The 26,431-nt window shown below is 34.9% G+C and overlaps 1 protein-coding gene across 1 annotated transcript in view; it reads right to left on the bottom strand.

Annotated features, from left to right (window-relative positions):
• RGS13 (regulator of G protein signaling 13) overlaps window positions 1-22,597 on the bottom strand; it is a 72,277-nt gene extending 49,680 nt beyond the window's left edge. Inside the window, exon 1 of the mRNA XM_056815661.1 lies at window positions 22,387-22,597. The gene's annotated coding sequence lies outside the window, so the exon portion shown is untranslated. The remainder of the gene's footprint in view (window positions 1-22,386) is intronic.
• Window positions 22,598-26,431: the final 3,834 nt, after the last annotated feature.

The following is a 26,431-nucleotide window of genomic DNA, read 5'->3' as shown; positions in this document are numbered from 1 at the left end:
CCACCTATTTTAATAGAGTTCGAAGGAGACCTTAGATATCATTTAGTCCAATTTCCTCATGGTATAGATGTGTCTTTTGCTCTGAAGATCCTAATCAGGAATTTAATCAGAATCTTTCCCTCTTATGACTCTATTCACAGTCTCTGTTACTTTACAAATCAAAATATCCCTTCTAGACACCACTCTCCTTTATATGTGTTGTCTATTCCAATAAAATGTAATTTCCTCAAAGGCAGGAACCTGAATTTACTTTTACATCTATAAACCCAGGGCTTAGTACAATGCTTGGCATCTAACACATACTGTTATACTCTATTTCATTTATTTATTTATTTATTTTTTGTTTCCATTCAAAGGAAACATATCCAAAGACTCACTCAAGGTCACATGGCAAGGCAAAGCCAGAATAGGGACCTTGGTCTCCTGACTGCTGACCTAGTGCTCTAGTCTATATCCCAAGCTGTCATATTAACTTGTCTCAGGTAATAAAATCTAGGACTTATAATAAATCCAACACATTTTATGTACCATCCAAGGATTTAGAGCAGAAAGGGACCATGAAGATCAATTAGTATTCAACTGAAGAGGAAACTGAGACTCTGGAAGCAAAATGACTTGCCTAATCTTAAACTGGGCATTCTCTATTTAAGCAGAGACAAAATTTAAACTGAGTCAGGTCTGCCCACTGCCTCTCAGACTCTAAACCCACTTTTCACTATGACACAGTATCTCCTTACTAGATCATATACTTTCTGACCATCTCTATGCTATATGGTCTCCATTCTGGTCATCATCTTTACTTCATCCCTATTAGAACCATAGGACTGTGTTCTTGGACCCATCTTGGTCTTTGATTGTCTGATGTCCAATTTATCTTGTCCAAATCTAAGGACCACCTACTTTCTAGTCATCTCCATGCTATGCCCTATCCTTTTAAAGCTTCTCTTAATGTTTTTCTTCCCCTCTTGGAACTGTTGAATAAAAACTATAAATGCTTTACTCTGGGGTTTAGACACTAGTCTTCCAGAAACAATTTAAATTTAATTTCTTGTAATATTTGGTTTAGAGATGAGCATAATGGTATATGGTAACATCCTATCATCCCTTCCAACATATATCTACTACAAGACAATATGAATTAATATTTATAAGAATCTTGAACAAGAAGATGATATGTTAGAATACAATTTTGAGTTAAAATTCTGAAATAGTTCAGTAACAAAATCAGTATCTCATTCTTTTTTGAACTACTCACTTCTGTCCAATAAAGAAGAAAGAGACTCTGTTTCATCAATATCTTAGTCCCTTTTCCATGGAAAAGGGTGGTCCTAGTCCAATTACTTCAGTGATGGGGAAGGCAGTAATGTAAATAATCCAAGAGTAAGTTTATTTGTCATTCAATTCCTTTCCTTAAAATGTTATTTTCTCTTATGACCCACCTCTTGAAGTGAATTTTTCAAAGTTTTAGAAAGGTCTTTTTACAGGAGAAAAATATTATTCTTAATGAAACATGGGTTATTTTAACCTCACACTGCCTGAGGACTAGGTCTGTTGCATTTTACTCCTTCCTCCAGGGTTTTCAAGTGCATTAAAGAAACTGGGATATCTTTTTCTCTGATAGGATATAGATCCCATCCATTGCATTCCCATACTTTTAGAGATTCAAGCACTCTAAATTCCTTTTAACTATTTAACAGATTAATTTTTATAACGGATCAATTTTATAAAGGAATATTTACTGCAAAGCTAAAACAAGAACAAATATAAAAGTTCCTCTCCTCCCCTCCTCACCTCTCAAATCAATTAATTGCATTAGTTCAACCAAACTCTAATGCTTAAAGATCCCTTTGGACTTGTTTCCTGAATGCTGGGCATTACTTTAAATACTCTGACTTCTCTGTGCTTCTCTATTGGTCTGCTTCAATATGACCTGGAATCTTGGGGGTCCAATGTCTCCTGATTCAAGTTCTAGGTCAGGGTCTTCATTTCCTGTACTTAGAATTGAAGAGGATAAATGAAAGGGAGTAAAATGCCAATTAATTTCATGGTCACATGGCCTCTGAGCAAATGGAGTTGGTCTTAGGTCTTTTGTCTTATTGCATCTCATCACCTCTTATGAACCCAGAATCTCAGATGCTTCAGGAAAGGGAAAAAGACTCTCCTGATTTGGTAGCTTTAAAGATCCAGTCAGTCCCAGCTAGGTAGCTAATTGTGTAACTTTAGGAAAGTCACTTCATCTTAGTGGGCCTCCGTTGCCTCATCTATAAAATGAATCGTTGGAGTTTGGTCAATCAAAAAGCATTTATTAAGCACCTACTATGTGCCAGCCCCTGTACAAAAAACGAGAATTCCAATAGCTAAGTAAAAACAACTTGCAAATGTAGCAAAATTTAGAAATATATACAAAATGGATAGAAGCAATTATTTTTGGTGGGAAAGGAGGAGTTAGCAATCAATGGAGGATCAGAAACAATTTCATGCAGCTGAAGGGTTGTGAAGTAACCTAGGGATTCACAGCAGCTAGATGGCACACTGGATAGAGAACTGGCCTTGGAATCAGGAAGATCCATTCTCATGTGTTTAAATCTGGCCTCAGAGGCTTACTACTCTGTGACCTTCAGCAAGTCATGTAACCCTGTTTGCCTCAGTTTCCTCATCTGTAAAATGAGCTAGAGAAGGCAATGGTGAACCATTCCTGTACCTTTGTTAAGAAAACCCCAAAATGGGGTGACAAAGTTGAACATATCTTAAATGACTGAAACTCAGTGGTAAAGGAATCTCAGAGCCAGAGTTGATATGAGAATGTATTTCTGGAATGGGCTTGACAGATTGCCCAAAAGAAAGAGAGAATAGTGATGAAGTATCATTTGTGATCAATGACAAGAAGGCCAATTTCACTGAAGTATGAAGGGAAAAAGAATGAAGTATTATAAAACTGGAAAGTAGTTTGGAGCCAAGGTTGAGAAGACCTTTAAACAGTATAGGCTTTTGCATTCAATTCTTAAGTTAATATATAATAATAAAATTTAATTATTATTTATATTATTAATTATATAGTATAATTATAGCCAATAATATTATTTAATTATTACTTATGTTAATAAAAATATTGAGTAAGACTTGTTCCTCTCTAAGGCCCCTTTTTTGCTTTCATTTTCCATAAAAATAAGACCCTGTGTAGACATAGATTTGTGTATTTTTATTTAGTTAGAATCTGCATATCTACATGTCCTGCCAACTATCAGCAGAAGTAAAAGAGGGTTAAACCAGTAGAATAGTAGATTCAAGCCTCTGTAGGCATAGATAGGTTGTGGTTTCATAGTCGCAAAATATATCCAGATCTGTGATGGTTGCCATTCAGAGAATTGGGGACACTTTCTCTGAAGATAACATCATTGTATTTCTGTCACGTGTCATTTTTGCTAGCCAAAGTCCCCCATCCTCTTCTGAGGAGGAGTTAATTTTGGTTTCTTCTGAGCTTTATGATTGTGTGTGTGTGTGTGTGTGTGTGTGTGTGTGTGTGTGTGTGTGTGGTGTAGGTGTTTAGGGATGGGGCGATGATGCTGGAGGAATTTTTTGTTTTCAAGGAACAGGAGAGTCACTGGACTGAGCAGGGTAGGGAGTATTAATAAAGAAGTCACTGAGTAGAGTTGTAGAATGTGACTGTCAACCATGGAAACTGAAGAGAGGGTCACTTGGTGCCAGTAAGATGGAAGATAAGTCATGGGAGTCATCAAGATCTCCTAGTCAGTAACATCTGATCTGCTTGTGAGGCTCAATTTGTAAAAAGTAAAAGAGTTTGGGTCTTTTTGCTGATTCACTGGATTATTGTGGGAAAGTCACTTGACTTTTCAGTTTTTCAATTTCCTTACTGGTAGATAAAGGATGATTTCCTGTGTACCTCCTGCCATATAACACCCCAAAACATTAATCAGACAGTATCTGCCACTTACTGTGAGGTTAAAAGAAATATGACCTCAATCAATGAATATAGTATATATGCTGATAATTCTCCCTTTCTCTAGTGTACAGCACGATTCTATGACAATCAGTTACACCATTCATCTTTCATATGAATATCAAATTTAGAGTTCTGAAACAGATTTGACTACATCATGCCCTCTCCCACTAAACTTCAGAAATGTCTATAGCTCTTTACCATCTCTAGACTGGACATGTCAGTTCTGTGTTTTAGGGTTATCCATTTGGTTTTTATATGGAAGATGGCTAGAATAACTTATTATTGCCATAAAATTGTGCTGGAGAAGGGAGAAAGGAGAAAGGGTGAGAATTATCAGCACACATCAGTTTCTGTAAATGCAAACAAGCTCCTTGAGGGAAAGGACTTTCCCCCCTTTCTTTGTGTCTCCAGTGTTGAGAAATTTTTCACACACAGTGAGAACCTAGTAAATACTTGTAGGTTGACAGTGACTTTTAGGAAAATGGAGATTAAATGTAAGTGGAGGAAATCAATCTACAGCATAATCCTTAGCAAACAAGAATATTTTGATAATAGGAGAATGCTCAGTGTTTCGTGCTCAACTTTAAGCAAAGGTAAATGGAAATTACTCGATTTTTCTACTGAATGATTTTATATATCACCTAAAGGACATAGTAAGCACATTGCTAGGTGCCTCCAAAGTGAATGGAAGTAATTTTCTTGGTGAACCTAAACTAAATTGTCTTCTATTTCTCAGAAAGAATAGCTCCTTTTAAATAAATATATTATGGTCATTGCCTAAATTCCTTCCTCTACTCCCCTCCCCACACTGTATTTAATAAGAAAAAATGTAAAATAAAACTGAACAACAAAGCAATCAAATCTGACACTACACTTCCATTCTACACATGTAATCAACCATCTGTCTAGTGAGAGAATATATCTCGCCCTCTCTTATCATTAGTTGTTTTCATGTTGATTGATGGGAAAGTTTTGAAAAACCAATTAGTTTATTACATTTAAATACCTAGTTAACTCCTTCATTTACCTTCTTTAGGTCTCATTTTCCTCATCTGTAAAATTAAGTAGGTAGACTAGATAGCTTCAGAAGTCCCTTTTGGTTCTAAATCTGTGACCTAAGGATACCAATCTGTCTCTGGCTGGGAGACAGTGTATATGCCCAGTATTAGCAGGTCAAAGTGGAAAGGGTAGTTACAGGGACTGGTAAACTTGTGTGTCCCTTAGTGGCAACAACCTTAATATTAATTTTCCTGTTCTCTACTCAACAGATCCAAAGGAAGGTTGGGCACTCAGAATAAGAGATTCTGATATTTTGGGGACATCATTGCACTGGAGCTGGTTCTCTGATAGATACTTGTGAGCAGGGATCATTGGAAATGAACCCAAGGTTGTAGGATCACATTTGTGATTCATATTAAATAATATAGCAATTAGAATTGGCAGGAACTTGATCTTTTTTTTTTTCAGCCTTCTTGATTTTCTCTGGTGGTTTTAAGTAATACAATATGTAAAACAGAATGCTGGTTCCTGTTTGACAGGCCAAGCACCAGTTTCTCATCACTCCCATGGGGCCACTTAAGATGAGAGTGGCCCAGCAAGCTTTAATTTTTCTATTCACAGTGCTGTATGGGCTTGATTTATGTTGCCACTTTAAATTAGCATACTATTTTAGAAAATGAAGAAAACAGCTTTTTGAAAAGGCGAAACAAGGACATCTGTGTTGCAGCACTGTTAATCAGTTCCTGTCTCTTCATAGTGACATTTTAAGTTGCCACTACAAATAGAGAGACATGCAAATATAATTCTTAGGTATAATTATATTTGGATCTCCTGGCTCTCTGTATTGCACCAGCCTGATTAATTGTGTGCATATTTAATTCTACCCTTCTGGAGGGAGCCCATAGTGATGATATGAACTCTAAAATGTTTTTGAGTAGGTATCTTAAGCCTACTATGGTTCTGTTTGCAATCTCCTCAAGGTAGGCTAATCCTTCCTTTGTCTTTTTGTTCAGATATATTTATAATTTGATGAACAAGTTTTGTAAGAAAAAAATGAGTTGATACAGGATTATATAGTTGGTAAGATGTTAAAAGTTCTCTTGTTCAACCTTTTCCAAAACCATGCCTACAAACTCCTCTATAGGCAATTACCCAGCTTTTTTTCTTGCAAACCAATGGGGGAGTTCTTCCTTACTTTCCCAAAGTAGCCCATTTATCTTATAAATAGCTCTAAGTATTAAGGAATTTCCCCCGTTATTGAACCAAAATCTGCCTTCCAGCAAGTTAAATTCATTGATCTTATTTCTTTCCTCTTATCCAAACCAAAACAAGTCAAATTCTTCTCCCTGACAGTCCTTTAGTTATAAGAAACTTGTTATGCTTACCTCCCTAATTTTTCTTTTCTCCAAGTTAGCTTGGTTACTAGTCTTTGAAATGTGGTAGCTTCTAAAATGAATACATTATTCCAAGTGTGGTCTATTGTGAACAGAGAATACATCAGGACTACTCTTCCTTTCTTCTGTGGATCCAATATCTTTATATTTATATAGCCTAAGATTAGAGTTTTTTGACTGCCACATTAGATTGTTAATCAATAATGAACTTGAGGTCTATTAGAATCTGTGTATTTTTCCCCCTAGGAAGCTAGGAATTGACTCCTAGCCATCCTATAAAGGGGCATTTGATTTTTTTGAACCTAAGTACAAGACTTTATGTCTATCTCTATTAAATTTCCTCTTTTTAACTTTCACAACAGCATTCAAGAATATTGAGATCTTTTTTGTTCATTACTCTTATCCAATGTATTAGGTACTGTATATTTATTCCTTGTTGTTGGCAGATTTCATATATTTCTGCTACCTATGACTTCAAAAATACATTCATTGGAATAAAAAGAATAAAATTTGTCCACTTTGAGTTTCTTCATGGAACATTCTACTAACAATCTACACTCCCGATCCTCCACTAAAAACTATCTTCTTCTGGTTCATGTCACTGGACTCATGTTAACAACACAATTCACCCTTTTCCAAATAATGCTTCCTAAGCATTCATTCTAGATTTTACTAGGAATAGGCTTCAAACTCAGTCTTTTTTTGTTGCTGTTGAAAATTTGTATTTTGCCCTTCTGAGGTCCCATAGTATTTAGGAGGGGAGGCCCCTAAAATTAGCTTGGAGGAGGCAGAATCCCTATTAAAAGTTAAATGAAACTTTTCTAACTCAAAGTCAGATAGTTAACCAAGATAACAGATTGGATCTGTACAGTCAAAAGAATAGACCAACTCAGTTTGAACTCTTCCTGCCTTTTTTTTTCTGACTGCCCTTAGCTGGGTATGGTGGCTAAGAGTCCCAGTGACTTTTCATTGTTACTCTGCTCTTGTCAGAGAAAGACTTTCTTGCTTAGCAGCAGATGAACTTAAAAAGAATGAAGCCCAGCATCTGGTAACAGAGAAAAGTAGTAACAAAACCAGATATAATCCATGAAAGATGACAGATTTGGTAGAGGTTTGGTCATCCACTCTCTGGAAAGAGAGGATGCACTACCTTCTGACATAGTCCATTCTACTTTTGGACATGTAGACATCTTGCTAATTTTTTCCCCTTTCAATGAATTCAAATGTACCTTTCTGCAAAAACTGTCCTTTGGTTCCAGGGTAGAAAATGAAGTAAACCCATAACCTAAATCCAAAATTTATTTATTTATTTTTGGAAGGAGGGTAAGAATAAGGAATGAATAAAGCCACCATTGGTGGGGGGGCACATAACATAATGACACACAAAGAAAAGGATTAAAAAAAGAAACTTCTCAAATTCTATTTTGGTTCTCTCTCCCCCATTAAAGATAATAATTCTAAATCTATAAAAGAGAACAAAATGGTTAAAATGGAATTAAAGTCCAAGATAAGTGGGCAAATAGTAAAAGAGTACTTTGAATTCTGTGCTATTAAAAAGTCCACATTTTCAGAATCAGTTTGAACATTCAGGATACTAAAGGAATTTGCAGCTATAATTATGGAACTAGAGTCACAAATCTTTGAGAAATCATGAAGTGTGGTCAGAAAGTTGGAATTAAACAAGTGTCCCAATTTCCAAAAAAAGGATAGACTTCATAAATTAGAAAATTTGAACTGTGGAAAAATAATGTAACAGATCACAAATCAGTCGAATGAAGCATGCCAAACTAATCTAGCTTCCTCTTGATAGTGTTACTAGATTGATAGATCATGGGAGTGCCATTGATACAATATATTTTGATGTTATATAAACTTTGACAAACACTCTCAAAGTCTCTTTACAAATGAAATGGAAAATTTTGGGCTGAATTATAAAATAGTTAATTGAATTTAAGTGTCATTTGAGGAAACTATACTAATAGTAATGTTAAAGGGTCAAAGTCAATAATAATAGTATTAGCATAGTCCTTTAAGATTTGCAAAACACATCGCCTGTGTTATCTAAGTTTATACTTATATCAGCCCTGTGAGGTAGGGGCTTTTATATTTTCTCTTTTTTATAGATAAGGATATTGAGGCTAAGGCTAAATGATTTGTCCATGGTCAAAAAGCTAATAAATGTCAGAGGGAAGATTTGAAATCAAATCTTACTGATTTAAAGTTCAGAATTTTATCAACTTCACCAATTAGCTGCTTTGAGCAGTTAACCTGAAGGGAGATCTCTAATTTCAGGCCATAAAAGACTATCCCGGGACATGGCCTATTTAGTATTTTTATTGGTTACTTAAATCACTAAAGACATATTAGTGACTTAGTCTTAGATGAAGATAAGCTAATCAAAATTGTTGATGCTACAAATCTGAGTTAAGTGACATGATTAAAATTAAAAAGATTATGGGGGGCTGAAATACTAGATTAAAGACCAAATGTTCTCTGGAACATTCCTGATTTATAATTGCTTCTTTCTGAACACTTTTAGCAAAGCTCTGACCATCTTTTGCTTCATTACCTGCTCTCTGGCTATTTCAACCATAGCCTCTTCATTTTAACTTCATGTGGATATCTTCCTACCCTTCACTTCCAGGCCTGAAACCATGAGCCATTAAATTAACTCCTTTGTTCCTTCTGAATGGAGTGCATTGATTTGCTCCCTTATGGCCCCAATCACTGTTCCCTGAAACCTTCTGAATCAAAGAGTCCTTCACCCCACCCCTGATACCACTTTACTAGGTAAATGGTTTCTTCCTATAGTAAATAAATTCCTTGAGGATAGGGATAATGTTTGTTTTCTATTTGTATCTCCATCACTTAGCACAGCAAATGAAATATAAAAAATTTAATAATTTCTTTTTCATTCATTCCAAACCAAGCAGGTAAAATTTAATACTAAAATTCATTCAGTAAATATTTTCTTCCTGCTAATTATTGGGGCCATGCAAGGTGCTAGAGAAGGTATAGAAATAAACAAGACAGCTCTGTCAAAATCATAATTTGTCAAGGAAGATAGTGGTTAAATAAAAAATAAAATATCCAACTATATTATAGAATATAAGTAACCAAGAATTTTGAAGACAAAGATCTGATATAATTAAAAGGAAGGAGGGATTATTTTTGTCTGGAATATCAGGAAACCTTTCATAATGAGGGTGAAACTTGAGTAGAGGATTGAAGAGAAAGGATGGGACTTTTGGGGGGTATTTGTGGTTAGTTCAGTTTTGTAGAAAGGTGAAGTAGATGAGAGACAATAACGTGAGAAGATGCTTCAAGGTTAAGTGGGAGCCAGATTGTGCTAGGTTCTGAAGGCTAGTTTAAAGAATTTGGACTTTATTCATTAGATAGTAAAGAGAAATCAGTGGAAATTTATGAGGAGAAAAATGGCAAGATTAGAACTTTTTGTTAAGAATATATAGCCTGTGATTTTTTAATAAACCATGAGGAATAGCTTCAATCTTGTAAATTTCTCAAAAACTAGTCATCTTGGGGCAAGTAGCTGGCTCAGTGGATAGAAAACCAGACTTAGAGATTGAAGATATTGAGTTCAAATCTGAACTCAGATACGTCCTAGCTGTGTCACCCTGGACAAGTCACTTAAAACCAATTGTTAGCCCTTACCACACATCTGTCTTGGAAATAATACTTAGTATTGGTTCCAAGAATGAAAATAAGGGTTTAAAATGAAACAAAACAAAATGAATCTTAAAGTTTTAAAGACTCATATTTGCCCATTCCAGGGCTTAGGTCCAGGTACCATATGAAAATGGATTATTTTTTGTTTTACTCTACAATTTTTCAATGACTTGGCAACTATCAAACTAATTTTAGATCAATTATAGAACAAGTTTATTATATAAATAACATAATGAAAAAGGACTTACCCTTTAGTATCATAGACTTAGAGCTAGAAATTAACTTCAAGATCATTTAGTCTAATACCTTCATTTTTAAAATGAAGAAATAGATCTGGTAAGTAAAATAATTTTGCTTTTGTTCTAAGTCCTACAAGTAGTAGTAAATAGGAGAGCAAAGATGTGAACCTAGGTGCTCTCTGAGACTACAGGTAGACAAGAGAACTTTACTTTCTGTGGATACCCACCTATTCTGAGGTCAAATGTTCTAATTTATGGTTGTCATTCTTGGTGTCCTGCAATGCAGGAAAAATGGACAAATATTATTTCTTTAAAATTTGGATTTCTTTAAGAATCCAGCAACCTATCATTGGTGAACTCCATTTCGCCCAGACACTTATTGAATCAGATAGTATCATTGGAGTCTTGAGGCTACTCAAAAGAGAAAAAAGAATTTATAATCTCAAGAAGGCAAACCCTATTTCCATTGATGATCTATATAACTCATGGAATGAGTGAAAGATTTGGTTTGTATATGCTCCTCTACACTGTTTTTCTGTGCCTTAAAGGGATTAGTTCTGACTCTTCCTCTCATACTTGGGTCCAGAGTTCTCTAAAGCACTAATCTTTCTTTCTAGATCTGTGGTTGTTTCAGTTCTTTCAGTTCCTGATTTGAAATTAGGCATTTTTCAATATACTCTGTAAGTTCCTGCTCAGTGGGCAGATACTACAGCTCTGATGCTGTTATCACTCGCTATTTTAGGATGAGATAGAGCATGCCAATGTGCTTCTGGGTCAGTTAGCATATTTCAAGGGTTTTTTTTTTGTTGTTGTTGTTGTTTGGACATTTTAGCTCTTGCTCCTAGCTAATATATGGAAACTGAAGCTCCTAATTTTCTCTCTGAGCACAAAGGCATTGTGTTCTATCACATAGTTTAGAATTCCTGATGAACCTCCTCCTTTTTTTGGGATGTACGAAAATCTTTCATTTCTAACCAGGTTCATATATACTCCATAGTTGATGTGAATTAATCTGAAACCTTATGAAAGTTCTAAAGGCATAGGATAGAGAAGGGGAAAAACTTTTGGTTGCTCTTGGAATTGTGATCTGGAAGGTTTATTGAATGGATTGAGGTCGGGGTGGGAGGAAGTTATTGGCATTAAAGACATTGGTTAGGGGGGTCTCAGTATGCCTTCCTTCCACTAAAGGATTACAAAGCAATGTAGTCAATGTTTTAATGATGTATGTAAGCATTGGCCATTAAATTCATCCAATGGCTATCCATCCTATAAGACTCTTGTTTCCATCCTTCTATGAAAGCCTCTCCTCAGGGGATGGTTTATTTAGCATTCCAGGGAATTTTCTTTAGTTATTGTGACATTGGGATGGTACCAATAGAGCATACAGGCAATCCTTTAGTTATCCCATCTTATTTGATCCCTCTTATTACACAATCAGACCATTCTCTTAATGCCCCTTCCTTTCTGTAATTCCTCATTTATTCATGCTATCCCATGTGTATTCATTTTGTGATTCCATGTTTATGCTTTGCCCACTGAGTCTTCTAAGAGATTCTCAACTTCAAGTCTTAAAGAATTTATGAGTAAATTTTAAGGTATTTATTTAAAAAAATTAACTTTTATTACTATAAACTTAATGATAGTAACAAAAGTGAATAGTTACACATTCAAAGAACCTCACATGAAATTAAGAACCTCCATATATATCGACTTTAAAATATATATTTCAAATTCAACATGGTAGTACTACCACTGCTTTATTTATCTGGGTCCCATTCTGTATTTTCTTTTACTCTCTTATTTGTATTTTTAAATGATTTATCAATATTCTTTTCTTTTTTGACATGATTATCACTAATGCAACTTCTTTTCAAAACTCTCCTATTCAACAAAAAACTAATAAACTTAAAAATTCCTTCTCTAAAGTCACTCACCCCAAAAAGACAGGCTTGTACAGAGGTTTTACATATATTATCATATAATGCATATTTCCCTGTTTTTCATGTTGTAAACCAGGACACATATTGTTTACAGTAGAGAAAAATTCATGGAGAAAATAAAGTGAAGAATAGTATGTTTCAATAAGCATTCAGATTCTATCCATTTTTTCTATGAGAGTGGATATTCTTTTTTTGTCATGAGTCCCTTGGAGTTGTCCTGGATCCATCTCCCAACTTAGTGCCCTTCCATTGACTATCTTCCATGCCTGGTCTTCCTGACCTTTGCCTCTTAGCTTTTCTGTCTTCCTTTGACATTCAACTCAAAATCTTTTTCAGTAGTCCTCTACTAGTTCCCTTCACTGTTAGTGCTACCCTTTGAGATGATCTTCCATTTTTACACACACACATGAATAAAATGTAAATATGATGTACATATTTATTTGCATATTGTCTCCTTCATTGTAAAGTGAACTCTTTGAGTTCAGGAGCCATGTTTTTCCTTTCTTTCTAGCTCTAGAGATTAACATAGTACTTCACTAAATTTACTGACTGACTAAAGGAGAGAAAACTAAGGGCAAACATGATAGATATCTTCAAGGTATTTGAAGGGCTAATGTGTAGATAGGAGGGTTATCTTGTTTTGTGTTGCTCTGGAGGATAAAAATTTTTAGGGATATAGATTATTATTGTTCAATCATTTCAGTTGTGTCTGAATCTTCTTGTCCTCATTTAGTGTTTCTGTGGCAAAGATACTGAACTGGATTGCCTTTTCCTTCTGAAATTCATTTTACAGATTCAGAAACTGAGGCAAACAAATTTAAATGATTTGCCCAGGGCTACACAGCTAGGAATTGTTTGAGTCTAGATGTAGATTCAGGTCTTTGTGATTCTAAGCTCAGTGCTATCCAATACATCTCCTTATGGCACCAGGTGGATTATAGTTCAATATAAAGTAGATTTTCCTTAAAATTAGAGGTATCCATCAATGGAATATGATGCCTTATGGCATAGTGATCTCTGAGGCATTGTATGTATTCAGGAAAAAAGTTGTATGACTACCTGGTAGTGGTATTATAGAGCAGATTCATTTTGAATCAGAGTCTGGATAATTTCCAAAGTTGTTTTTTTTTCCAAATTCAAGATTCTAGATGTCTAGGAGAATAACATAGACTGTAGGCTGGGAAATCTTCATGGAAGCAATAGTATTTAAGCCATATGATAAAGAGAATTTAAGACCTGTATAAATATGGTATTGTTCCACAGGTAGAGGGAATGACATGAAAAAACCAAGTACAGAAGAAGAAATGACATGATGTATGTGAAGAAGAACATCTTGACTCATGTACATATATAAAGGAGAAGTAGAAGATGTTTGGATAGGTAAAAGGGGATAAGATTCTGGAGGACCTAGAGCACCATGAAGATATGGTCTAGTTGCAGATGTTCTGAGGACTGGTCAGCAGTCTATGTACAATGGTATTCTCCAGAGAACAGCTGTAACCCTTGAGTGATCCTTTCAACAATGCTTCCAAAAGTGGCTGCTTCTGAGCTATGTGGACATTAACACCACCTCCAGCTAAATGACTCAGAGCAAGCTGGGACTCTGAGATCCCCATCAATCCTCAATCTGTGATAATCTACAAGAGGTGCAGTGGGAGGAGTTTCTTGTCTCCACAGCAAGAGCATAGTCATTCTTGTACCTTATAGAACCAGAAGAGAAGAATCAAACAGCATGTGTGTCAAATTATAGGATTCGTCACGTCAAAGACTTTGAATAATTAAAACCACTCTAAAGGGAAGTTCATTTTTCCTCTTGCAAAGCACATAAGCTTTTGGCACAGAAACAAGATTTTTAAAATTTAATTTAATTTCTTCTGAATTCACATTTCAAATAGAATAAAACTTTCTGGAAATATCAAGGCTAGAGAAGCAGCAACAATTAAACCCTAATTCAATAGTCATTTATTAAGTCACTATTATTTTCCAGGCTAGGTTCTAGAGATCCAAAGACAAAAACCAACCAAACAAACAAAAATAAAAAACCCAAAACAATTCCTGTCCTTCAGGAAGTGACAATCTATCAGCAGATTCTTTTAAAAATATATGCAAAACTAATACAAAATAAATACAAGTTAGTTTTGGGGAACCCAATGGAGGATCTAATTGGTTGAACAGAAGGAAGGATAAGAAAAGTTGGATGTAAGAAGTGTAACTGAAAAGAATGCATTTGTACTCTCAGGATTTGTTTTTTTGGTCTGAATCCTGCTTACTGTCAGTGTGATCTTGGCTAAGACATTCTCTTCTCAGAATCTCCATTTCCTCTTATGGAAAAATAGTTCTACCTAAATAATCTTTTTGATCTGTGTTTGAGTATTAATCTAATGATTTTATGAGAAAGAGCAGGGCACTTATCTTTATAATGTTTGTCTTTTGCCTAGAATACTCCAAGTCCCATATAAAAATTTAACCATCAGTCTTAGTGTGTGCTTCCCTTAGATGAAAGATACACAACAAGGCATAACAGATAAAAATAAAAACCTAGAAAATATGAATCTAGAGAATTATTTTATTACATATGTTTTTATTTTTTATTAAGGAGGTACCAAAACCTTTTACCAACTTCAAATCTTACATCCTTTTATTACAGTTCTTAATTTTTCCAGCTTATAATACACATCTGCTCTTATACTTATTTAATGATTCTAATAGCAGAACTATAATTTGCTCAAGGTAACTGAGGTTTTGCCTCAGGGTGCCAATGGAGGTAGAGAAGACATTCGCATCTTGTGCTGTACCCATACATGGTTTGACAGTCATCTTTCGGTTTCCTTGTCTCTCTCTCTTTCTTTTTGGCAAGTTACCAATTTTTATATGTAACATAATTTAGTGTCTAACATGATAATATAATAATGTGATTTGTTTTAAGTATGTAATAAATTATAATAAATATGCTTATCCAAGAGAAACAAATTCTTATATTAACTATGTCCAAAAATCTATGTCTCATTCTCCCTCACCCCCTTACTACCCTTCCTCCCTTCCCTAAGAAGGCAGATAATATGATATAGGTTGTAAATATATAATACATATTTCCATGTTCATCCTGTTGTAAAACAGGACATAATGCTTATACAAAGAAAAATTCATGGAGGAAATAAAGCGAAGAATGCTATATTTCAATCTGTGTTGTCTAATCTTTCTATGACAATGAATATACTTTTTTTTTTTACCTTGAGTTTCTTGGAGTTGTCCTGGATCCTTGACTTGTCAATAACAGTTAAGTCATTCCATAGCTGATCATCATACTCTAGTGTTGTTACTGTGTACAATGTTCTCCTGGTTCTAAGTTCTCTTCACTTTGTATCACTTCATAGAAGTATTTCCAGGCTTTTGTCATAATCTTGCTTGACATTTCTTATGGCACAATAATATCCCATTACTGTCATATACCACAACTTGTTGAGCCATTCCCCAACTGATTAACAACCTTCAACTTCCAGTTCTTTGCCAACACAAAAAGAGCTGCTATATTTTAGAACATATTTTTTTCCTTTTCTTTGTGCCTTGATCACCTTAGGAAATAAACTTAATATTTGCGTTTCTGGGTCAAAAGGTTTATAGCTCTAGGTCAAAAGTTATACACAGTTTTATATCTCTTTGAATATTATTCCAATTGCTTTCCAAAATCTTTGGATCAGTTCATAGTTCCACCACCAATGTATCAGTGTCCCTATTTAATCACATTCCCTCCAACACTTGCTATTTTCCCCTTTTATCATTTTAGCAAATCTGATATGATATGATATCTGAGTTCTTCTGAATTGTACTTCTCTAATCAATAATTATTTAGAGAATTTTTCATATAGCTATATATAGCTTTGATTTCTTCATTCAAAAACTATCCACTCATATCTTTTGACAATTTATCAATTAAGGAATGGCTCATATTCTTATATATTTGACAAAATTCCCTATATATCTTTGATAAGAGACATCTTTCTAAGAAACTGACTGTAAATTCCCCCCCTCAACATTGCTTTGCTTCTAAACTTGGCTATATTAGTTTTATATGTACAAAAGTTTTATTATATTCAATTTAATGTATTAAAATTATCCATTTTACATTTTGCAATGTTTGTTTATTTAAAAAATTCTTCTTCTATCCATATGTCTGTTGGTAATATGTTCTTTGTTCTGTTTATAATATATCCCTTTAGGTCTTGCATTAATTTTGTCCTTATCTAAATAGTGTAAGACATTGATCTTTAAAAAGAACATAGCTTCAATGCACCTAGGGTACATGTGCCTCTCACCCCACCTTCATTCTTGATACCCTTCCATGCCTCCTCACCTTACTCAAATTCACTTGCGCTGGGGCTGCCATTTATGATTATGCTGCCAACTCTCCTAAAACTAAATTTGTTCCAAGAATATTCATTGCTAATCACACTCTGCTTCATATTACTCTATATGAAAAAATAATTATTCATTTTGCTCCAGGGACATCATTAGAATTCTCATTGAAATAAATCTAGGACAAACTAGTTCTTAAAGTATGCAATAAACTTGAGGAAATTGTTACATCATGTCAAAAATACTACCTAAATGTTCTTCTATTATGTTTTGTTAATTATTTTTTAGAACTTAAAAAAATTCTGACCTTTATTGGTTTTTAATCATTGAAAAAGGCAAGACAAATTCATGCATAGCCTTAAAAAAGGAGGAATTTGATTGTCTATTCCCTAAACAGAACATTTTTAATTATCATAAGAAGGTAAACTATTGCTTGGCTATGTTTTTTCTTTTAGTACCTCTTTCTGTGATTAGGAAAAAAAATAAGTAAATATGACAAAATGTAGCTAAAGTAAAAAAAAAGAAAGAATTGTATATTTGCATTTATTTTTTGTAAAATAATTTTATTTTACTAATTGCATGCAATAACAATCTTCTACATATGTTTTCTGAAGTTACATAATCCCTATTGTCTCCTTCCCTCCCTCCCTCTCCTTTCTTTTCTTAAAGATGCTAAGTAATTTGATCTGGGTTACACATGTATTATCATGCAAAATATATTTCCTTATTGATCATTACTGTAAGAGGATAATCATAAAATCAAAATTCATAAATAAAAGCACAAATAAATTAAAGTGAAAATAGTATCTGGACTCCAACCCCAATAGTTCTGTCTATGGAGGTGGATAATATTTTTTGCCATGGGTCCTTCAGAATGGCCGGGTATCATCATATTGCTGAGAGTAGCTAAAGCATTTCACAGCCAATCATTCCACAATATTGCTTTTACAGTGTATAATGTTCTCCTGGTTCTGCTAATTTCACTTTGCATCAGTTCACATAGGTCTTCCAACTCTTTCTGAAATCATAATTTTTTATGGCACAGTAGTATTCCATCATCATCATATACCACAATTTGTTCACCGTTCCCTAATGGATAGACATCCCCTCAATTTCCAGGGAATTGTATATTTGTTGTCAGAGGACCTCGCTTCAAATTCTGCCTCTGTCACAAAGTTATTATTATTTTGACCTTAGGAAAGTCACTTAAATTTTATGGGCTTTAGTTTGATCATTTGTAAAATGAGAAGATTGCCCTGGATGACTTTTTAAGATTCCTTTCAGCTCCAACTCTACCATAGCCTTATCTATGAAATGTTAACAATATATAAATTTGCCACTAGATGTCATCATAAACCACCCTAATTAAATGGAAATGGGGGTTATCGAATGGTGATAATCAATAGCCAAATAGGTGCATAAACTTGCTATTAAACATTCTTTTAAAAGTGTTTGATATATGACTACTTACTCTAAAGTATTTAGGGACCATGGAACAAAGACTAGACTCAGATGCTTTTCTGTAGTTTTTCAGTCTGATAACTATATAAAATATGTAAAACTATGTAAAATATTACATTTTAGTGTCTCATGCAGGATCATAGATCTAAAGCAGAAAGAGACATCTGTGTCATTCAGTCTAATTTCCTCATTATCTACGTAATGAGCATTAAATAAGTATTACATATTTAGTAAGAACCGAAAATACTAAAGAATTTTTTCCCAATGATCAGGGATTTTTGGACTCTGAACATAATCTCTATTCAAACTAAAAAACAAACTCTACTATTATTTTTCCTTGCTTTTCCATTAGTGAAAGAGTTTGAAAAATAGACCTTTAAGGTGGATAGATACATGGAAAACTGGACATTTTAACAGCCAGTGCATTGCTTATATTACAGGCTATCAGGAAGAGACAACATGTTCCTTTCTGATCACTCTTTAAAAGGAAAGAATAGGGAAGGAATAGGATACCCTTAAAAGGGCTGGTAGAGGGAATAGAGTTCTGGACCTCAAGTCAAGAGCCCTGGGTGAATATCTTAGCTTTTGTACTCTTTGTCCTGATAATAGCCTAACCCATTTGCTCTCTACAAGTCAGAAGATAGAGGGAAAGGAGGAATCAGTTTAGAGTCAAGTAGTTGGCACAGTGAACATAGGCTGCTCCTGGAATTGGGGCCACCTCAGTTTCCTCAGTTGTAAAATGGGGATAATAACAGGACATACCTCACGGGGTTGTTTTGAAGTTCAAACGAGATAATAATTATGAAGTGTTTAGTAGAGTAACTGGCACATTAGAGATACCATATAAATGTTTCAACCATTCCCTATTTAACCTTACTGAAGCTCAGAGTTCCCAATCTCAAGTCATCCATCAGCTTCAACCTCTAGCAGCAGGGACTACTGGTATGCCACACCATAACTAGCATGAAAACAAATAATTGTCTTTCTCACTTTCTTTTTCTGCCTAACTTCATGTAATTCCTTATGGTTTGACAACACAAACACTTGATTCTCCAGTTTTCTAGGGTAAGCATCCTTGGGGCTCTGTCCCTCTCTAATTTTTCTATGCCAAATCCCCAGGAAAAGCTGAAGGAAAACCCTCTAGATTTTCTTAATTTCTCTAGTTAACAATGAAACACATATAGAAAAGGGCGACCATGATGGTGAAGTCACTGGAAAACATACCATATGAAGATAAGTCAAAGAAATTTTGATTGTGTAAGCCCAGAAAAGAGACAATTTACAGAGGAAACAATAGCTGCTTCAAACTCATCATCAATTCTTCTTTCCTTTTATTTTTTAAATTTCCATGAATTGATTCCATTTTGTTCAATTTATTTTTTTTAATTTTTAAAAAAAATTTGTCTTTTTACTTTATATTTTGTAAATTTTTTGAATTAATTTATTTAGTCAATTTAGAACATTATTCCTTGGTTACAAGAATCACATTATTTTCCTCCCTCCCTTCCCCCACCCTTCCCGCAGCCAACGTGCAATTCCACTGGGTTTTACATGTGTCCTTAATCAGAACCTTTTTCCATGTTGTTGGTGTTTGCATTAGGATGTTCCATTTTGTTCAATTTAGAAAACCTTCATCAAGTATCTTTTGGTGCTTGTCCAGAGAGAAACAGGATGTCAAGACAAAAAAAGGAAATTCTTTTCTGTCAAAGATTTTATATTTTAATGGTGGAAATAAAGCATATAAAGAAATGAATATGAAATAATTTCAAGAAGGCGATAGAGATAACTTAAAGTGGTTGGTAGTTTAAAAGGCTGTATTCTGGAGTTGACATCTGAACCATGCTTTGAAGGGAAGATAGTTCTATACCTCATCCTCAATGGACCAACAATCTCTCCTACAACATCTCAAAGTCATGGTGGTGTTGTCTCTTCTTAAAGACTCCCAAAAAAGGGGAGGTCTCCCCTCCCCAAAGCAGTCCATTCTACTTTTGGATAGCTTTAATTATTAGGAAGATTTTTCCTTACATTAAACTTACACTTGCTTTCCTGCCCTCTGGAGCCAAATAAAACAATTTAAATTCTTTTTAATTCTTTTTACATGGGACAGCCCTTTAAATATTTAAAGACAGTTATCATGTTTTCTGAAAATCATCTCTTATAGGTTATACAACTGAAATAAACATACATTAACATCACATGTTTTCCAGTGATCTCAGCATCATGATTGTCCTCTTCTATTTATGCTTCTTTCTATCTATATTTTTCTTACAACTTGGTGCCCAGAAATGAAAGCACTACTACAGAAGTGGCCTTCCAAGGCAGAATAAAATAGAAGTATTGACTTCCTTGTAACAGACCATACACTTTGAATGCAACAGAGGATCATATTAACTTTTTTTGACTACTCTGACATTTTCATTCATATTGATTTGGTAGTCCACTAATTAATAATAATAAATAGCTATTGTATATATATATATGTATATATATATAGTGCTTTGAGTTTTGTAAAATGCTTCATAAATATTAACTCATTCTATCTTCTCAACAATCCTTAAAGTTAGATTCTTTGTTGTCTTTATTTTATGGATGAGGCACACTCCTGATCTTTTTCAGATGAATTGATTAACCATCTCTCCCTATCCTGTTTTTACAAAGTTGTTTTTTTTAGCTTGTGTAGAACATTACAAATGTTTCCATTAAATTTATTTATTTTATTTCAGATTGTTGTTCTAGCATGTCAGATCCCTTGGGATCTAACTCTTATCATGTATCAGACTAAATATTAGACCAAGCTTCATGTCATCTATAATCTTGACAAGCATAACATCTAGTCCTTTTTCCATATATCATGCTATTTGCTCTTAGCCATCTTTTCTGAGAACTTTTTGAAATCTGCTTTTTTGGAATCTGGAATATCATATAGTTTTACTTCATTGTCTATATAACAAAATCTAAAATAGAATAGAGAACCTAATGTTCAAGCATCATATAATTTCTACATCAGCAACTGATTTCCCCTTGTTGATGATATCTGGGTCAAGAATAGTGGCGCATTTTTTTAGTTTCCTCCACTTTTTCAAGGGTAAAATGGTAACTAATATTTGTTATAAATTTCTGAAAATAATTTTTTAGAAAATTACAGTAGGTATTTAGATAGTTGATGGTCACCATGACTACAACTCCTTACTTATCAGATCTGTTTACAAAATATCCAATTTTTCTTCTGTCCATGTGGTCTGTAATGTATTCCTGTTTCAAATTGATGGACTAGAGACTCAGTTCTCAGATTCAAATGATAAAGTATTGGCATTTTCATTGTTATAAGGATCCACAGGAACAGGAAATAACCAATCATTAGTAGACACTTAGTAAGTATAGCAATGACATTGTTATAGACAGTCATATAAGCTAGGTAGTTCTTCCTAGTCCCTAGAAGTCCTAGATTCTGGGTAGGCAGCCAGCCCTATCAATGTGAAAGAAGAGGAAGAAGTCTGGATACTTTCTTCAATTAATTGTAGAGACATTCTGGAATTAATCTTCTGACACACACACACAGAGTAATGTTGGTCTCTTAAAGTGATGCTAGCTATATCTGCCTGTTAGGGATCTTAGAGGTAGCTTCTTGAGGAATAGGCTATCTTTCTCTAAAACTATCAAGTCAAACTACTACTAATTTGTATTTTCCTCATGGTTAATGGTCAATATTTAGCAACCCAACTTCATTAAACATTAATTAGCTTTTTGCAAAGCAATACTTACTGTGAAGATATAACATGAATAGAATTTACAAAGGATTTGCCCATCACACTCCAGGGTGTTTTTTCCTCTTTATAATTTTTTGTTCCCAGGGAGAATGGGATCAAACTTAAAGAAGATTCTACATAGTATTGATCACACCAAGACCATTTTTTATTTACCATAAAGGATGGATGAATCAGGTAGCTTCCTTTTGGATTCCCTTTATGTGATTTTTTATTTGATAATAAGGGGTGAATAAATAATTTATTTATTCACCCCTTATTATCAAGATTTTGGCAAACACTCTCCTGTACTTCAGCTTCCTGATTTTGGGGGGTTTGTTCTCCTGACCTTTCTAAGTTCACAAAGTCATATCCTTCTGTAATAAAGTTACCTTCAGCTAAAAGTAAGAAAGAACAAAAACACAAAGGCAAAGAACAGAATCCCAAATTTGTGGGGCACACCTCAGCCCTAGATTGGTAGGGTTCAAGGTCTCTATTTAAAATGATTCATAGTATTAGGTTTTTTTTTTGTTTTTTTGTTTTTTTTTTTTCAAAAAAGCAGACAGAGAGAAATGAAGAACAGTTCTTTCCCTTTGGCTGGTTACTTACCTTCTGAATGAACCTCAGTTCTGGTTCATTAGCACATCAATAGTACATCTCTTCAACACATGTTAGCAGACCAGAATGATTTACAGAATGTCTGTGAATGCTTCAAATGGGGGAGTAGCACTCTCCATTGTACGTCATCATTTGCAGAAGCAGGCAACCCAGCCTTTGCCACGTGAGGAATGCATCAACTACAAATGTTTCATCTGCTTTCCAGCCCTGTTTTATAGAATGAATCCCATCCACCTTTGGGAAAGAGATGCTATACTCTTCCCTAAAGAAAGGGGATGTTGGCAAATTGTGCTTCCCCATCTCACCCAGAGGAAAGAGCAGTGATGTTGGCTGGGCTTTACTGCTGTTTTAGATAAAATACTCTTTAGCTGGGATATGTAAAAAGGGATATACAAAAAGAAAGGAAACAGAACACTGAATACGCAAGTAAAGCTCAAGACATATGTGGAAAAAATATTTTGGAAAAAGCCATATTTTAGGATTTGGTACTTTAAAAAATTTTCATCCATTGCCTTCTACCATCCTTGGAATAATATAACTTATTTTTTTGTCCTTTATTTACCTTCAGGTAAATGTTCTCCGTTCTGTCTCCATGTGAGGATTTCCTTGCCCGAGTGTAAATCTTAATATATAATTCTACTCAACTCCCACTCCTTTATATAATTTGTTACTTTGGAATAAGGGATACCCTTCCAGTATCAATCATTTCCATTGCATTAAGTAGTAGGACCACCAATGAGGTCAATTTGCCTCCTTGTATTAGAATGTCTAATTCCACCCAGTTGTTCCTGCTTTGTGCATTAGTGTACAGAATGCTGAGCCCTGGGTCTTTGTGGAGGACTCAGATTTAGATTTGACCTCCTGTGTATTACTGGCCCTCTCTTCTATTATTGCTCCTATGCTGTGGCATCAAGTCTGTCAAAATTATGGGGTGAACTTTTCTTATCCTCTTTTCCTGTTGGGAGCCATCAAAGACCATGCTGTTTGACATGGTCACACATGGAAACCAGGGACTTCAAAGCAGCCCCCAGAAAACATGGAAACATCTACTGAAACCCCCTAAGTGACTTTCCTTATTAACATCCCCTTATTATTGAAATTTCTATGATTATTATTTTTACTTAGCTCTGGGAAAAATAGATGAGAGCAACATGCTTGCAGGGTTAATACAGATGTCTCACTCTGTCCCCCCAGAATATTACCAGGAGATCCCACTTACAAAATTAAACCCAAGGATTCTTATATACCCACTTAGAAAAGACACTCTTTTCTAGGCATAAAAACTTTTGGCAAATCTGTGCTCTCCTATGTCTGGGTCATGTTGATTCTATCCTCTGACCTTGCACTTAACAACAACTTTTTGTTGACTATCTCCTTAAGCTTTGTATCTGTTGTTATGTTCTATGGAAACATGTACATTGAGAATGAAACTGTGTGCCAAGTAGATGTGTGATCATGAGGTATAAAATAAAGCCAAGCTTTAGCCAAAGTGGAGCAGTTTATTCTGTGACTCCTGTGCTGTGGGTTGAATAGAAAGCTGTGTTTCATTCATCATTCCACCAATACTGTCTCACCTCCAAGGCCCTATCCCCTTTCGGAGGCTGGCCCACCCCACAGCATTTTCTCTTTTCATCTTCTTTTAGATTTGTGACTTTAATAAAATATGCCTTTGCTGGCCCCTATGAATTATAGTCTGCCTCTTGACAGAATGCTATTATTCTTGTATTTTAAGTCATTAGGTAGAAATGTACACTCTGCTTTCAGAGTAGACCTTCTGAGTCAGCTCTTCACTTCTCAAATATGCTTTTTTCAAATGAATCTTCTACTTTCCCTCCTTCCTTCCTTCCTTCCTTCCTTCCTTCCTTCCTTCCTTCCTTCCTTCCTTCCTTCCTTCCTTCCTTCCTTCCTTCCTTCCTTCCTTCCTTCCTTCCTTCCTTCCTTCCTTCCTTCCTTCCTTCCTTCCTTCCTTCTTTCCTTCCTTCCTTCCTTCCTTCCTTCCTTCCTTCCTTCCTTCCTTCCTTCCTTCCTTCCTTCCTTCCTTCCTTCCTTCCTTCCTTCCTTCCTTCCTTCCTTCCTTCCTTCCTTCCTTCCTTCCTTCCTTCCTTCCTTCCTTCCTTCCTTCTTTCCTTCCTTCCTTCCTTCCTTCCTTCCTTCCTTCCTTCCTTCCTTCCTTCCTTCCTTCCTTCCTTCCTTCCTTCCTTCCTTCCTTCCTTCCTTCCTTCCTTCCTTCCTTCCTTCCTTCCTTCCTTCCTTCCTTCCTTCCTTCCTTCCTTCCTTCCTTCCTTCCTTCTTCTCTCCCTCCCTCTCTTACATTCCATCTTAGAATCAGTACTATGTATTGGTTCTAGAGCAGAAGAGAATTTAGTTAGGCAATGGGGACTAAGTGAATTGCCCAAGGTCATACATCTAGGAAGTGTTTGAGGCCAGATTTAAACACAGGATGGACCTCTTGTCTCCAGGCCTGACTTTCTATTCTTTGAATCAACTAGCTGTCTCCAATTTACCTACTTTCAGTAGGCAGTAGTGAGGATGAAATGACCTAAATATGTAATATTTTGTTATTTTGTCCAGGTTCTCTTCATTTTCTGTAATGTATTTAAGTTTCTTTCAGTGGTATCAACTCTCATCAGGAGAAGATTTTTGATTTGTTAGAAAGCTTTCCATCATGATCTATATTTGTATCCTAGAAAGATAGTAGAAGCTGTAGACCTCACAATTGTTTATATCAGGTCAATAAGGACCTGATACAGGACTACTGAACAAAGAGTTACTTCTTTTACTAATCTTATGACCATGAGTGAATGATCTCTCATTTGATGTTCCTGCTGGATACATAACATCATTCCTTGGAGAAGGAGAAAGCCCTTGCTCTAGAGTTGGTCAAGAAAGAGGCAGGCTAGGAGACTGTGTGATGATAGTGTCAGCAAAATGGAACCCAAACTGGCCCCTTTTCATTATCATGATAGCAAACCAATAGGCTGGCACTAAGATCAGTTTACCCTTCCCATCATATCTTCCACTGATTTTATTTATTTGTTTTGAAACTACATGCTTGAAAGGTTAAAAGAGGTGCATTTTGTACTATCCTTGAAGGAAGTAAAAAGGAAGGTCAATTTAAGAGAATTTGTGTTTCTAAAAACCAAGTCTTTAGAATCTTAACCTAAACACGGCTTTCAAATGATAGATGGCTTTCCACTTCAAGGGGGTCACTATAAATAGAAGTTATTTTCTAAACATTCCTAACCCTTAACATGTTATATAAATAACATTATTGGTAAATGTGGCCTCTGAAATGAGATTTCAATGTCAGGTGTTTTTTACACCTTTAAGAAACTCCAAAGCATAAAAATCTTTGACACTTAATTTTCAGCTTTATGATGTGTTTGATTCTTAAGAGTGTTATTTTGCATGACTGTAAAAGAACATTTTAAAAAACAGAAAACACTTTTCACATAAGTTCTTAGAAACAGAACACAAGAGGAGCAACTATTACTGTAAATGAAAATCAGAAGGCTGCTAGTTTCCTGATTTTTTTCTATATAGGAAACTATGGGAGATGAAGTTACCCACATTTTTTCAAAGGGCCTTTCTTTGCTTTGTAATTAAAGGCTGCTCACCTAATCTCTCCCATACTAAGTTTATCGATCTGTAAAATGCAAATAGGAATTCAACTAAATTCAAGAAACTTGTATCCATTTCATAAACTGTATAAATTTGGCAATTAGATGACTCAGTGGATAGAGTGTCAGGCCTAGAAGAAGGAAGACTCATCTTCCTGAGTTCTAATCTAGCCTCAGATACTAGTTGTATGACCCTGGGCAAACAATTTAACTCTTTTGCCTTAGTTTCTTTATGTGAAAAACGAGGAAATGGCAAATTGTTCCAGTATCCTTGCCAAGAAAAAAGGGTCATGAAGAGTTGACAAGCTATAAAAAACAAATAAACAACAAATGTAGAAGTTTTTGTGCCCATAATATTTCTACTACAGACCTCATAAGATCATTGTGAGAAAAACATTTTATAAAGTCCTCTGAAA

Source organism: Monodelphis domestica, chromosome 2, assembly GCF_027887165.1.
Source record: "Monodelphis domestica isolate mMonDom1 chromosome 2, mMonDom1.pri, whole genome shotgun sequence".
Lineage (NCBI taxonomy): Eukaryota > Metazoa > Chordata > Mammalia > Didelphimorphia > Didelphidae > Monodelphis > Monodelphis domestica.
The sequence above is the reverse complement of the archived record's forward strand: the minus strand, read 5'-3'. Positions and strand labels throughout refer to the sequence as shown.